The sequence below is a fragment of the Sciurus carolinensis genome, unplaced genomic scaffold (assembly GCF_902686445.1).
Source record: "Sciurus carolinensis unplaced genomic scaffold, mSciCar1.2, whole genome shotgun sequence".
NCBI lineage: Eukaryota > Metazoa > Chordata > Mammalia > Rodentia > Sciuridae > Sciurus > Sciurus carolinensis.
The window spans coordinates 1,156,183-1,170,197 of NW_025920118.1; the positions used below are offsets into that span (position 1 = coordinate 1,156,183).

The window sequence follows — 14,015 nt, forward strand, 5'->3', positions numbered from 1 at the left end:
GAAATTTTAGGTTGCCAAATTCATCAAATTTGTCCTTAGTGTTTCAACATTGATATCATGTTTACAGAAATCTGTTTCCACACCAGATATGTATGTATAAAATATTCTTTCCATAGTTTCTTATGACTTTGCTGTTGTAGTAATCCATCTGGAGTGTATATAGATATGTAGTGTACTATGTGTCCAATGTATTTGTCTGTTTATAGTTGAGCAGTTATTCTGGTTCAGTCTGTCTCCACCAATTTAAGGTGCAAGTGGCCTTACATTAAAGGGCAGGACAATCTGGCTTTCTCTTTGCTCCGTTGAACTCTGCCTTTTCTCTGGCACTAAATCAGCCTTCCTGTTTCCTTACCCATATGAACTTCCACATCCCGCTTCATATACATTAATGAAGTTCACAAAACTATGCAGGAAGATTTTTGTGTGTGTGGGAATTTCCTTTTGTTTGCTAGTCAATTTGGGGAGAACTGACATCCTTACAGTATATGTCAGATTGTTCATCTAGGAATAGAATGCTTTTATTTCATTTGTTTCCTCAGTAAACATATTGCTGGATAAAGGGTATTTTTCATCATGTTTATTGACTTTTGTTTTTATGTCATGTGGTTATTCTGAACAGCTTTTTAACTATTGCTGATGTATAGAAATTCATTATATTCATAATAGTATTATTTTGTTGCTGACTGTCTACCTTGACACCACAGTTCACATTTCTTGGCTCTTTGTGATTTGCTGTTTGAGAGAGGGGCAGAGGAGAAAACCTTCCTGTTGAAATTAACAGGAGTTGTGCCTCTGCCTTCCAAATCCTCTGATTCCAGATGAGGATGGGTGACAGGAATGAGGGTCACATGCTGAATTTGCTCTTCGCAAGGTGCCCACAAAGCTAGGAAAGCACTGGCCACTGATTCTCCATCTGGGACACAGGTCCCTTGTGAAGTTTGGTGGTTTGGGTACCAGGATTGAACCCGGGGATACTCTACCACTGAGCCATATCCCCAGCCCTTTGATTTTGAGGCAGGGTCTCCCTGAACTTGCAATCCTCTTGCCTCAGCCTCCCAAGTTGCTGGGATTGCAGGCATGTGCCACCACACCCAGCTGTGGTAAAGTTTTAAATACATATTTGTTTTCTGTCCATCTTCACTGGACTTTCCAGCCATGGCTCACTAGTACTCCTCAACATTCTTCCAGCCTTTCTCTATCTTTAAATGCATATGTATTTTCACTCTAGGACTTGAAATGTGTAAATTTGTAGTCTAGTTTCTCTGTTGGCTGTACTTGGTGTTTCTAAGATCTGAGCTCTGCTGGAGTTCTCTGCCAACATCAGGTCTAGCTCTCACTGTGCAAGACCAGGGAGGACCGTCCTTCCTCACCGGAAATGCTCTAGAACATGTCAAGTGAGGTCTGGGGCTTTATAGCAGTAAAGAACCAGTGGGGATTCCTCGGCGTTGGGGAAGTTTTTCTGTCAGTGGTCAAACTGCGTGTATGGTTGCACGTCTATGCCAGGAGCACCCCTGCTGTGTCCCTCACTCAGGTCCCGTGGGTTTGTGGTGGCACTCCGTACCTGTTTAGAAAGGCCTTGCTGTCTTTCTTAGTGCTTCGTGTCTGGCACAGTGTCCTGCACCAAAGGCTGCACCCACACTCACCTCCTCAGAGCTGGGTCCATTCGTCTCAGGCTTTGGTTCTTGTGCCTCAGTGACAGTCTGGGGACCCTCCATTTCAGCTGACATGCAGTTTACCCTGAATGCTCCAGCACCTGCCAGGGACCCATGCTGCGTGAGTCTGGCAGGACTTCTGGTCACCATGGGAGCTCTCTGCACTTTCTGCTCTTCACGTGTCTAACTGAGCTTCTCTCTGAATTGCCCTGGACTTCAGTGGGCCCCAGGAAGGGATCCCAGGTCTGCAGCGAGCTTTCCTACTACCACTGGGCTCTGCTTGCTTCCGTGAAGACCTCAGTCCCCAGCTTGCTTTGTGGTTTCCCTGTGTCCTCCCATGTCCCATCTTCCTGTTCCTTGCCAGTCCTTACCCAGGTGCCTTCTGGCAATCTTCCTCTTTACCCCATCCCTTCTCTTGGTCTGTGGCCAGGTGTTACACGCTGTCCCTGGCAGGTGTCCAGCTGGCTGGATCTGTGGCAGGTGTGGGGCTAGCCTACCACTCACTAAGTACATTCCTGGATACATTGGAAAGCCATCTGTCCCTCTTCCCTTTCCTAAAACGATGTGGGAACCACTCAGCCACTGGAGCCTGGGCTCTACCCACCACCTTCTACTGCTGGCCAGTCCACTGTTGGATCAGGGAACCCGGGAGGGGTGCAGAAAGAGACCAAGAGAACCTGCTTCTGAGAAGGTCCCAGGGCAGCAGGTGGCAGGTGGCAGGGGAGGGCTCTTGAGGGTCTTCCCAGGGCACTGCTGACCTTCCTGACCTCAGTGCTCTGCTGCACGCCAGCCCCCATCATTATTCATGCTAGACCAGTCCATCATGAGTGCTTGCTCCTTGGCTTGGTCAGCAGTGACCCCAAGGACGGGAGGAGCCAAGTGCTTCCCAGACCCCATTACCTCCTCAACCCTCACAGTGATCCTGGTGCCCACAGATGGGGCATCTCCTGTGGGCCACAGTCTAACCCCTTTTCTGTTTTTCTCTCCTTTACTAATTACTCTGCAGGCAGAAGTTTTCAACTGGTAGAGGAAATTAAACTCTCTGAAATAAGGTGGCCATGTTCCTCCGGAATGCCCCTTGGTTTTAGCAGAGAAAACAGCATCTCCGATTGTGGCCTTGCTGGCTCAGGGTGGAGGGGCAGCTCTGACCTCACGCCAGGTCTCCTCGGTGTCTCTATGGCCATGTAGGTGTTTCCTGCCATCCTCTTGTCCATCCAAGGTCCTGTCCTGGGCCTGGTCATCTTGACCCTCAGAGGCAACCTGTTTTTCAAAGCGAGTTTGTTCCCAGTCCACTGTGAGCTCCTGTGCTCTGCTGGCCCACCTGCCCCAGGCCGGCTGCCTCCTGGCCACGGGCAGCTGTGGTCCACAGCTCTGCCCTGGTCCCAGGGCGTGGCTCAGTCCCTGGCTGCACCTGCACACCCACCACCAGCCTCTGCTCAGCCCGCCTCTCACCTGGCCCTTGCTCCCAGCTGCTCAAGACTCAGCCTGAGCACTCGAGCTTTGCCACAGGCTATGACAAGCCAAGCCGAGATGAGCTCCCTGAGGCAGAGGCCAGCAGAGGAGGGAAAGGCCCAGGACCTGGCGGTCACTGCAACAGGCATGCTGGGGCGTCTCCACACCTGGACAGCCCCCATCATCACAGGTGTGGTGTCACTCTCACCTCCCAAAGCAACACGGCAGTCGCTTCCTGGGTTCCGCTCTTGTGTGTATGCTGCATGTGTTTTTGAAGGGAAACCATTACAGCAGGAGAGCAAGTGGCCATGGTCAGGTCCTCCTCTTGGAGAAGGCAACTGGGGCTACTGTGCAGCAGATGAGTGAACACGAGGAGGCTGCAGCCTGAGAGAAGAGACGGAAGGTGACTTCCTGGGGACAGTGAAAGATGGCGGTTTGTGTCAAGCCCAGCGGAAGTGGGAGAGTGAAGGCCTGAACTGTCCTGGACGGGGCTTGGCAGGGCCCTGCTCAGCAGGAAGTCACTCCCTCCTGAGCCCTGGACCTGGCCCTCAGGTGGAGCCTGACCTTCCTGACATGCCATGCTGCCGTGCCCTCTCGGGGTCCACCTTGCATTGCTAGAGGGATCCAGAGGCAAACCTGGGCTCAGGCGCCTATTCCAGTGGTATCTGACAGAGCAACCAGAGGACTGGATCAGAGAAGGTACTCTAGCCAGTGGAGTAAGAAGAGCTGGGCCCACGGGCCTCCGTGAAGAGAAGGGCCCGAGGGCAGGGGAAGCTCCCTGGGCTCAGCAGGGGCCCCTCCACTGCCCACAGGGCGTCTGATCAACGAGTGGCCAGTGCTCCTTCCTCCCTGTGTCCCTGGCAGCTCTGAGAGTGCCTCAGGTCTGTGCTGGATCTCCACCCTCCCAAAGCACAGTGTCTGGGTGGTGGGAATGGCGGAGCCTCGTGGGGCCCATCATTCACTGAACACGGAGCCCCAGGCAGGCTCTCCCTGCTCCTGGAGCACACGCGCCTTGCTGCCTTCTCCCTCCCATGTCTGCAGACCCCTCCACGGGTTCCTCTTCCCCGTGCAAATGCACACAGTGTGGCCCCAGCCCAGCCCCACAATGTCCTGGGCCCAGGATGAATGTCTTCTGTGCCCATAGTGCCCTGGCTTCCTGAGGCCCTGCTCCTGAAAGAGGCCTCTGGGTTGCTCCCAGACACTCTGGAAGGTCCTCCACCTCTGTATCACAGACCCACTCTCCCCTTGGAGCATGGTTGGGTCTCAGGGAGGTGTGAACTCGATCAGAGATCAGAGAGGTGACCAAGCTGCATTTGTCCCCGGGACTGACTGCCCCTTTGTAAAGCCAGGTCTTGCTTTTGAGAGGCAGGCTCTGTCCTGCCTCTGCATGTTGGCTGGCCTTAGCCTCCTTTGACCAATTGAATGTCATGCAGTGACATTGCAGCTCCTGGCTGTGCCCTGAGAGGCTCCATGTCACCGCCTCTGTGCCCTGGGTGTGCGTCCCTAGGGCACTGCTCCAAAGCTGGACTGGCTGTTGGGGGCTGAGCACCACGTGGAGAATGACAAAGCAGCTCAGCTGACAGCAGGCACCAGGCAGTGGCCTCTAGACCCAGGAAGAGGGGCTGCACAGGAGCCCAGGCAGGGCAGCAGGGGCCCACCAGATAGCCTGGTGAAATATGAAATCCTTAAGTGGCTGGTTTGTGGGTGAGCGGTTCTGTAGTGACACCTGACTGGCAGAGGTCTGGAGACTGAGTGGGGGCGATGCCTTGGAGGCCTGAGCTACTGGCACTCCATGGTGCAGTGACGTCTGGACCTTCCAGTGGTTTCTCTCCCACCAGTTCCTCCACAGCCCTGTGAAAGCATGTGGGTCTTGGCAGCACATGTCTCAGGCACCAGGTGACTGAGGAGAGGTCACCAATGTCCCAGCCTGGAGTCCTCTTGCAGAAGACAGAGACTACGGAGCTCAGGACAAACAGCACAACAGGCTGCCTTCACCATGCAGAGATGAGGGCAAGGGATGCTGGTATGGAGAGTGTCTGGCGCAGGTGCCCTTGGAGTCGCCTCTGCACTCAGAAGCATTCAGGCCTCTCAAGCCCATGAATCATTGGTTAGACTATCAGCCGGCGAAGGGCACTGAGGCTCAGTGGTGCTCAGCAGAAGCTGGGAAAGCCTTCCCCACCTGGCCTGGGAGGCAAAGGGACAGGAGGCCTTGGGAGATCGGGCCCTAACAGAGCAGTTGATTTGTTCTGCTCATTCAGCTCCGTGATATTAAAATGTAAGTAAGCCTTTGCGTGTTTGAAGATGCATCTGAACACACTCACTGGCATAGAAAGGCCTCTCTTAGGTTGGCCTTTTCCAGAAGTGTATTTGCATTTTGAGCCAAAGCTGTGCCTGACCCACCCTAAAGATTGAGAGGAACCCAGTGGGTGAGCTGAGGACAGACAGGCCCTGAGTGAGCCTGGGCCTAAAGGGTAGAGGAGGTCAGGACCTGGCCCTGCCTTGTGAGCATGCAGAGGGTGGGTGTGGCCAGAGACAGATGTGTGGGCTGTCTAATCAGCACAGGAATGTCCTGCTTGAAGAAGAGGGACTCAGGTGCTTGGAGCTGGGTGGGAGCTGATGTGCTATGGGTGTTCCTCCATGCTGGCCACCTCTAGTGACATGTAGACAGAGAAGTAAAGGAACTGAAGCTCTAGCCTTGTCCATAAACCCCATGAACAAAGTGCTCTGATTGGAAGGATGGTTTCTCCTGGGAAGCCTCCTTGGGTTGGGTTGTGGGTGCTCTTCCAGGGGCAGCCGGTGCACTGTGGCCAGCCTGATGGGCAGCACCCAAGTCCTTTCCATCTCGTGCTCTGCTGCCTCACAAGCTGGCTCCCAAAGGCACCAGGATGTCTCCCTTCTGGAGAGTGGAGAACAGGGAGGAGGTGAAGCCCTTCTGCGTTCCCTGGCTCCTCCTCTGTGAAAGGCCCCGGTGCAGCTGCAGGAGACGCAGTTGGAACAGGAGGGGTGCAGCCCTGCCCTCATATAGCTGATCGTCTGACTACGTTAGGCCCACTTTTCTCTTGCTTTTTCTCTACCCAATTTCCAGTTGTGATTTTCATACCCAGCCAGACTCTCAGTCAAGGTGGGCATCAAGTTCAGTGTATACTCCTCCCGATATCTATTCCAACTGTCTTCTCTGCCCTGAACTAAACCCCTCAGCCTCCCACCTGCCTTGCCTTTTGTCTTCAGTGCCTGCCCCATACTACCAGCAGGACGGCCCTGGTAACTAAGATGGCAGTGTGGTTCCATGTGCAGTCACTTTCCCAGTCTTAGTGGATGGGGTCCAGATTCCTGAGAACAGAATCCAAGATCCTCTGGAGGGCCTCTGTCCAGCCCCAGTCCCATCCCTCACAGCCTTTTCTCACCTCCACACACACACACTCCCACTCCCATAAAATCCCCTCTCCACACCACATTGCTCCTTCTTGCTGTTTTGAGTGGCATCCCTCTCTCACTTTCTTGGTAAACTCCAATTAATTCTATACTTCCAATTCTTATAAAATATTTGGTGTATGTATAGTCCAAGTGTGAATTCACTCTCCTCCAGCACATGTGCCAAGCACAGGGCTCCCTGCCTCCCTTGCTCCCATTTACCCTCCTCAGACATGATCATTTTCAACTTCTTATTCTAAAGGTATTTATCTCCATGTGTCTAAATAAAAGTGTCTAGGTTGCTCCTTCTTGGAGTCTTACCTTAGCCCTGACTTGCTGAACGCCTTCATGAAGATGTGAACCAGCTTGTTCTTGCTTTGCATGTCCTCCTGACATGGCGGTGCCGACTCTGAAGCTCTTTCTACCAGCTTGACTTACGTGGGTGTTGAGCATGGGCACTGTGCACTGTGCCAAGACTGCTTTCCCTTCGCTGGCTGCCCAGGGCTCCTGGAGTTCACAGCTGTCCTCGTATACCCTCATTTTCTATGTACTTATAACTAATTACAGCCCGACCCTTCTCTACTTTTCTAATGCTCTGAATTTCAGGTCAACTCCTGGCATCTCTCCAGAACGTTTTGGGGGTTGGAGAGCCTCCTGGCCTCACCCATCATTGTGATCTGAGGATTTCTTTGCCTCTCTTATTTCCTGGGCTGCATTTTCCCTTTCTCCCGATTCACCCCTTCCTTTTTTGGAGGGCTCCCTACAGTAGCTTTCTGATAAGGTATATATTTGAGGTAAATTTTTTGAAGAATCTGTTACGTCTGAAAATAATCCTGATTTTACCTCATTTTTGTTTGCTATTTCGGCTAGATGTGAAAGTCTAACAGGAAACACTTGCATTCAGGATGTGATGCAACCCAGTTTCCTGGGTTGCTGTGGAGAAAGCTCTGGTCCTCTGGTCCTCTGTATGTGACCTTGCTTCTTTTCTATCACATTCTGGACTCCACAGTGCAGTGTACTGATGTGGATCTACAATCATCCCTTTCCTGGGCACTTGACTTCTTCAATCTGAAAACTCATGTCCTAAAAATTTTCTGAAGTTAGTGACTATTTCTTCTTCTGTGTTTCTTCTCACCTCCTTCTAGAATTGCTATTATTAGGATATTGGTCCTTCTCAACTAATACTTTAATATTATCTTTCCCTTCTTTTTATAAGTTCTTGTCTCTAATTCTTTTATTTTTTATAGAAATATAAATCTATTTCTTTGAGGTTTTGCTCTGCCTTCTAAGAGGTTTATTCTACTTTGTTGTCCAATTCTTTGAACTTCTCATTTCTGCCATCATATACTAAATTTATTTTGTTCTCTGAGTGATTTCTTTTCGTGGCCTTCTATTCTTGTTTCTTGGATGTAACATCATCTTTTATTTCTTTAACGACATTAGTGATGGCTTCCATAGAGTTTGTTTCTTGTGTGATCTCTGATTTATCTGGATACATGTTTTGCTGTGTTTGTTACCCTCTCTTCATGTCACACTGCAGCCTGTGCTCATGTGTCTGATGACAGTTGACTTTAGCTCATGAGTGAGCAGGAAGCATGGCAAGGCCAGTGGAAACTCCAGGCATGTGGGGGGTTCCTTGCTTGCGGGGCTTTCTGTGAGGAGGTTCACTGTTCCTGCAAGTTGGGGATTTTCATATCGGTATCTTTAGGCCTGTGTATTTGTCCGGTTGGATTGTTCCTCTTCTTGGCTGGACTCATAAGGCCTGACAGCGCCTGTCCCAAGGGCCAAGCAAGCAAGGAGCTGAACAAGCGTGTGCTGCTGTTCTCTGTGGTCAGCGTGGTGCTGCAGCCTCCTACTTAACTCTCTTGCGGGCCATGCCCTGGCCTTCTGCTGGGCAGGGAAGGGCATCTCCTGGCCTGCCCATGTAGGGCCTCCAGGCATCTGACCACGCTGAGGAGAGACTCTGGCACAGCCCGCCTGTTTTATCTCCACCTGTTCCCAGCTCCCACAGCCCTGGCGCCAGCCACCACTGAGCTGTTCTGCCCAGCTACAGCAGGCTCTCCTGGGCTTCCCAGCTGGCAGAGCCTCTGCCACCCCAGCCCTTCCTTATGTATCCAAACCTCCAGCTCCTTTCCAGTTTCCAAGCTCTGTCCTCTGCCCTCTTCTTCACCCTTGTGGGTGTGGACCTATCAAAGAAGCCCTGTACTGTCTGTGGGGGACTCAGAGCAGGATCCATCTGCCAGCCTCCAGGTTCAAAACACAAACTGGCCCTCCTCTGCCCAACTGCCTTGGTCCTGCAGATGGAAACATGTGCACATGAGTGTGTGTGTGTGTGTGTGTGTATTATTTGCACACACATATTAAAATACATAGCACTCAATAAGATTTATTCTTTCAGAATACCGATCCCAATTCAAGATCCCAGAAGCTAATGTGTGACCTTTGCTTGATTGTCCCATTTGCCATCCTGCTGCCTGTGAGGGTCTTTCTGAGTCTCTGAAGGGTCATGTAGGAAATGCTTGTGGGTTTTCTCACCAACCCACTTGCTCTCACTTGCAGGCAGACAGAGCAAGGTACAGTGTGTTTTCTGTGCCAATTCTGTGCTGCATGCAGGAATCCTACCTGGCTCACCCTTGTCCCGAGAGTTCCCAGCACAGAGTATCCCTGTAGTGCTCCACATACACTAAGGACTGAATGAAGATCCAAACAGATGAATGGATATGCCAACAACTGGGTGGTGGAAGGATGGGTGGTGGTGGAGGAGTGGATGGATGGATAGAAGCTGCTTGGAAAAGCAATGACATAATGAGCTGGAAAACCCTTGGCAAGCCCTAAAGTTATATACATAAATTAAGGCATTCTGGTTCTGTGTGTGTGTGTGTGTGTGTGTGTGTGTGTGTGTATCCATCCCTCTTTTTACTTTTTATTTTGAGACAGGGTCTTGCTACATTGCTTAGGGCCTTGCTAAGTTGCTGAGGCTGGTTGAACTTGTGATCCTCCTGCCTCAGCCTCCTGAACTTCTGGGGTTACAGGCATGAGCCCCTGTGCCAGGCATTGGGTTTATAGTCTTCATGCTATACTTCTCAGAAACATTGTGAAGTGTCTTCAGAATCTTTGCACCATAGCTATTGCTTCTTGGCATGACCATGTGGAACAGAGGAGCTCTAGTGATGGGTGTGCACCACTCAAGAGGAAGCTCAGTTTAGCAAGGGTTTCCTTTGGGCACCACCTTGGTCTCTAGCTGGTGACTTCTACCTACATGGAGGGTAGACTGGGTTCTGTGCATTAACATATATTCCCCTTTCAGACCTCAGTTCACAAATCTCTTAATCTAGCTGTATGGTGGTACATGCCTATCATCCCAGCTACTGGGAAGGCTGAGGCTGGAGGATTGTAAGTTGGAGACCAGTTTTGGTAACTGAGCAAGACCCCATTTAAAAATGAAAATTTAAAATGGGCATAAGAAACTGGGTGGCACCTGCCATTCAGTAAAAGATCATCATCATCATCATCATCATCTTCTTCTTCTTCTTCTTCTTCATCATCATCACCATAATCTGGAAAGCATTTCTCAGAGTTCCTTCCCCAAAAAACTGACCTCTGCTGTACTTCCTCCAGGCCCTGCTGCACCTGGATTTCCAAGTACTTTGTCCTTACATTCCTTGTCCAGCAAGCCTAGCAGATCAGGTTACCCCATGTCTGCACTCAGGCTTGCTTCAAGGGTGACAGGCCCAGAACAAAGTGTGACACACATTAATAACAAGTTCTAAAGATGCAGTGAGCAAGAGTGGAGGAGGAAATGAAGTCTGATGGCAGGAAGCACTTCCTTCCACTACAGGCCCAGTGGTTGTCAGACAACCACAGGCCACCAGGAGCAGCTAGCCTTCCTGAAAAGAGTAGATGGCCTCTCACCAGACCATGGTAAAGCTGATCCACTGGCCATGATCTGAAGACAGCAGAGCTGTGCCCTGGTTCTGTGAACCACACAGGGGTTCACATTCAGCGTCCAGCACACTACACCAACTAGTGCTCTGTTGCCAGCAGACCTGTACTGCAGACTCACAATGCTATTTGTCCATGGGTGGGATAAGTCTACTTCACCTGGAGGCCACCCAGCAACTTCACTCCCTTTCAGTAGAAAGTGGCTTGGAGATGTCGTTGCCTACTTTCCATAGAAATCGAAGCTAGAAATTGACAGTGGGGAAATATAATGGGTTCACTAGATGCTTTGACTATATCCTGTGTCACTTTGAAACTTACATTTTTTTCTTTTTCCCAACCTTTTCCCTGACCTCCCTGATACTTTATTTATTTATTTATATTTTTTATTGGAGAATAAACATAGGGACAATTAACCATGACTCCTCATCCCCTGTCACTTTTTGTATTTTATTTAGACACTGGATTTCACTGAGTTTCTTAGGGTCTAGCTAAGTTGCTGAGGCTGGCTTTGAACTCTCGATCCTCCTGCCTCAGACTACCACACCTCTGAGATTACAGATGTGTGCCACCATGCCCAGCTCTTCATGATTTTCCCCCCTGATCTTTTCCCTAACCTTCTCCTCTCTGATCTTTTCCTCAGTCTTCTTTTCCCTGAACTTCTGTCCTCCCTGATCTTGTTTTCCCTAAACTTCTCCCTGATCTTCTTTTACCTACACTTCTCCTGCCTGATCTCTTTTGTCCTGATTTTCTTCCTGATTTCTCTCCACAATCTCATTTTCTCTGAATCACCTCTTAAAAACACCCCTTTTCCTCATGATGGGCATAATTACAATCTTTCTGTTCCTAGGACCTTGATTCATTCTGAGTTGAGTTCTGTACAGAATGAGAGATAAGGATTTAATTTTATTTCTCTGTATGTGGATTTTCAGTTTTGCCAGCACCATTTGTTACAGACACTATCTTTTCTCCAATGTAAGTTTTTGCATCTTTGTCTAGTATGAGATAACTGTACATATGTGGGTATGTCTCTGTGTCTTCTATCCTGTACCATTGGTCTGCCTATTTTGGTGCCAATAACATGCTGTTTTTGCTATTATTGCTCTGTATGTCGGCATTGCGATCCCTCCTGCTTCCTCCTTCATGGTAAGGAGTTCTTTGGTTGGTCCTAAGCAGATATGATTAAGATTTGGACCTACTTTTTCTTCTATTAGGTGCAGGGTCTCTGATCTACTTCCTAGGTCCTTGATCCATTTTGAATTGAGTTCTATGCAGGGTGACATATAGGGGTTTAGTATTATTTTGCTGCCTATGGATTTCTAGTTTTCCCAGCACCTTTTGTTAAAGAGGCTATATTTTCTCCATTGTATGTTTTTGGTTCTTTTGTATTTAGATAACTGTATTTATGTGGGTTTGTCTTTGTGTCTTCTATTTTGTATTATTGGTATACCTGCCTATTTTTGTGATGATACCATGTCTTTTCTGTTACTATTGCTCTGTAGTACAGTTAAAAGTCTGGTATTTTGATAACTCCATCTTTACTCTTCCTGCTAAGAAGTTCTCTGGATAGAGTTTCAAGGACAATATTGAATTGGAGCGATGAAAGAGGGCATTTCTGTCTTGTTCCAGTTTTTAGAAGGAATATTTCAGTTTTTCTCCATTTAGAATGATGTTGGCCATGGGCTTAGCATAGACAGCCTTTACAATGTTGAGGTATGTTTCTACTGTCCCAATTTTTTCTAGTATTTTGAACATAAAAGGGTGTTGGATTTTATGAAATTCTTTATCTGAAGTTATTGAAATGAACATATGATTCTTACCTTTAGTCCATTGATGTGATGAATTTCATTTTTTGATTTCTGCATGTTGAACCAACCTTTTGTCTAGTGGATGAATCCACTTTGATCATGGTGCACTATACTTTTAATATGTTTTGTATGCAATTTGCCAGATTTTAGTTAAGAATTTTTGCATGTATGTTCATCAGGGATATTGGTCTGAAGTTTTCTTTCCTTGATTTGTCTTTGTGTGTTTTTGGGATCACGGTGATACTAGCTTCATAAGAATGTGTTTGAAAGGATTAGCTCTTATTCCATTGAATAAAATATGAGGAGTATCGGTATTATCTTCTTTGAAGGTCCTGAAGATCTTGGCTGAGAATCCATCTGGGGAACCCACATTTCTTATGGAGGAAGGCAGCCAGACCCATATTGGACTTCTGGAAAATGAGAGGTAATTATGTATTAGGTCACTGAGGCTTAGGTTTTTGTCAGAGCATTTACTGATAATTGTGCCAATTAACCCATATAAGCTCACTTCAACTGAGGAACTCTCAAGGTCTGATGCCAAATCAGGGTGAGAAATACTTGCACTCATCACACACTGTTGGCCAAGAAGAGTATTCCCGCAGGGGCCAATGTTTGGCCTTGGAGTTGTTAAAAATATCGGAGAAATTGTGCTCACGGACACTCTTCATAGAACTGGTACCCAAGATAGTACAAGGAGCATGTCCGCAACTATATAAATGATGCCTTGAAACAGAAATTTCAGCAGTCCACTAAATGAGAGATTTTATATTTACTTACTTGCTTTGCTTTGGTTTCAGTTTCCGGGCATACATGTCTCTGTTCTTATGCAGCACTCACACAAGCAAATTTTTTCCAGGTGGAAGGTTACCCATCCATGCCATTTAAACACTTCTGCAATAGGAGAAAGGAGGAAGCACTTGACTGCTCATCACTGACAATCTGCCAATCATATCACATGGGATAAAGAATCACCCTTGGGGGCTGGGGAGATAGCTCAGCTGGTAGAGAGCTTGCCTTGCAAGCACAAGGCCCTGAGTTCCATCCCCAGTACTGCAAAAAAAAAAAAGAATCACCCATCACCCTTGGTAGGAAAACTGGAGATGCTTGCTATCTGGTATACTGGCTGCATCGTTGTGACCCTTAGAAACCACACTGTAACAGGAATACTGATGACACTGAAATAAATAAATATATAAAGTTCTCTCTATAGCTCCACCTTATCTTAGATTTACCATGGAACAATAAAAAAAATGCATTAGGTGACTGTGTCAGGGCTGGAGTCTCCTTCAAGCAAACTGATATCCTTAGAATTAGGAAAGTGAAGCTTGACTTGTTCTCTTTTATACAAGAATTGCTACATTTTGAGTCATGTTAACATCATATGTTTGAAACTAATTGGCTAGAAAGCAAAACAAACTCTGAGAGAAATGAATCTAGTTAGTATACTGCACACTCTCTTCCAGTTATCATTAAATATTTTATCTCTGCTAGCAAAGATACCATTTCTACTCAATGCTTTCACTAAAAATATCTCACCTCTATCATTTTAGTTAATACCTGGAGTTCTGTTTGTTTGAATTTTGCAAAAAATGATTCAATTGGTTAGAGTCCAACACATTTTTATTGAGGTTTTTTTCACCATACCCTGAATAAATATAGGAGATACAATGAAGAATTGATTATCTGCTCCCTGTTCTTTTGGATGCTATATTTTTATGGGATTTTTATATTTTATATAAGTGTGGAGAAATTA

At 47.8% G+C, this 14,015-nt stretch overlaps 1 pseudogene; it reads left to right on the forward strand.

Annotated features, from left to right (window-relative positions):
• LOC124973621 (probable RNA-binding protein 19) overlaps positions 1–12,614 on the forward strand; it is a 47,351-nt pseudogene extending 34,737 nt beyond the window's left edge.
• The last annotated feature ends 1,401 nt before the right edge of the window (positions 12,615–14,015 follow it).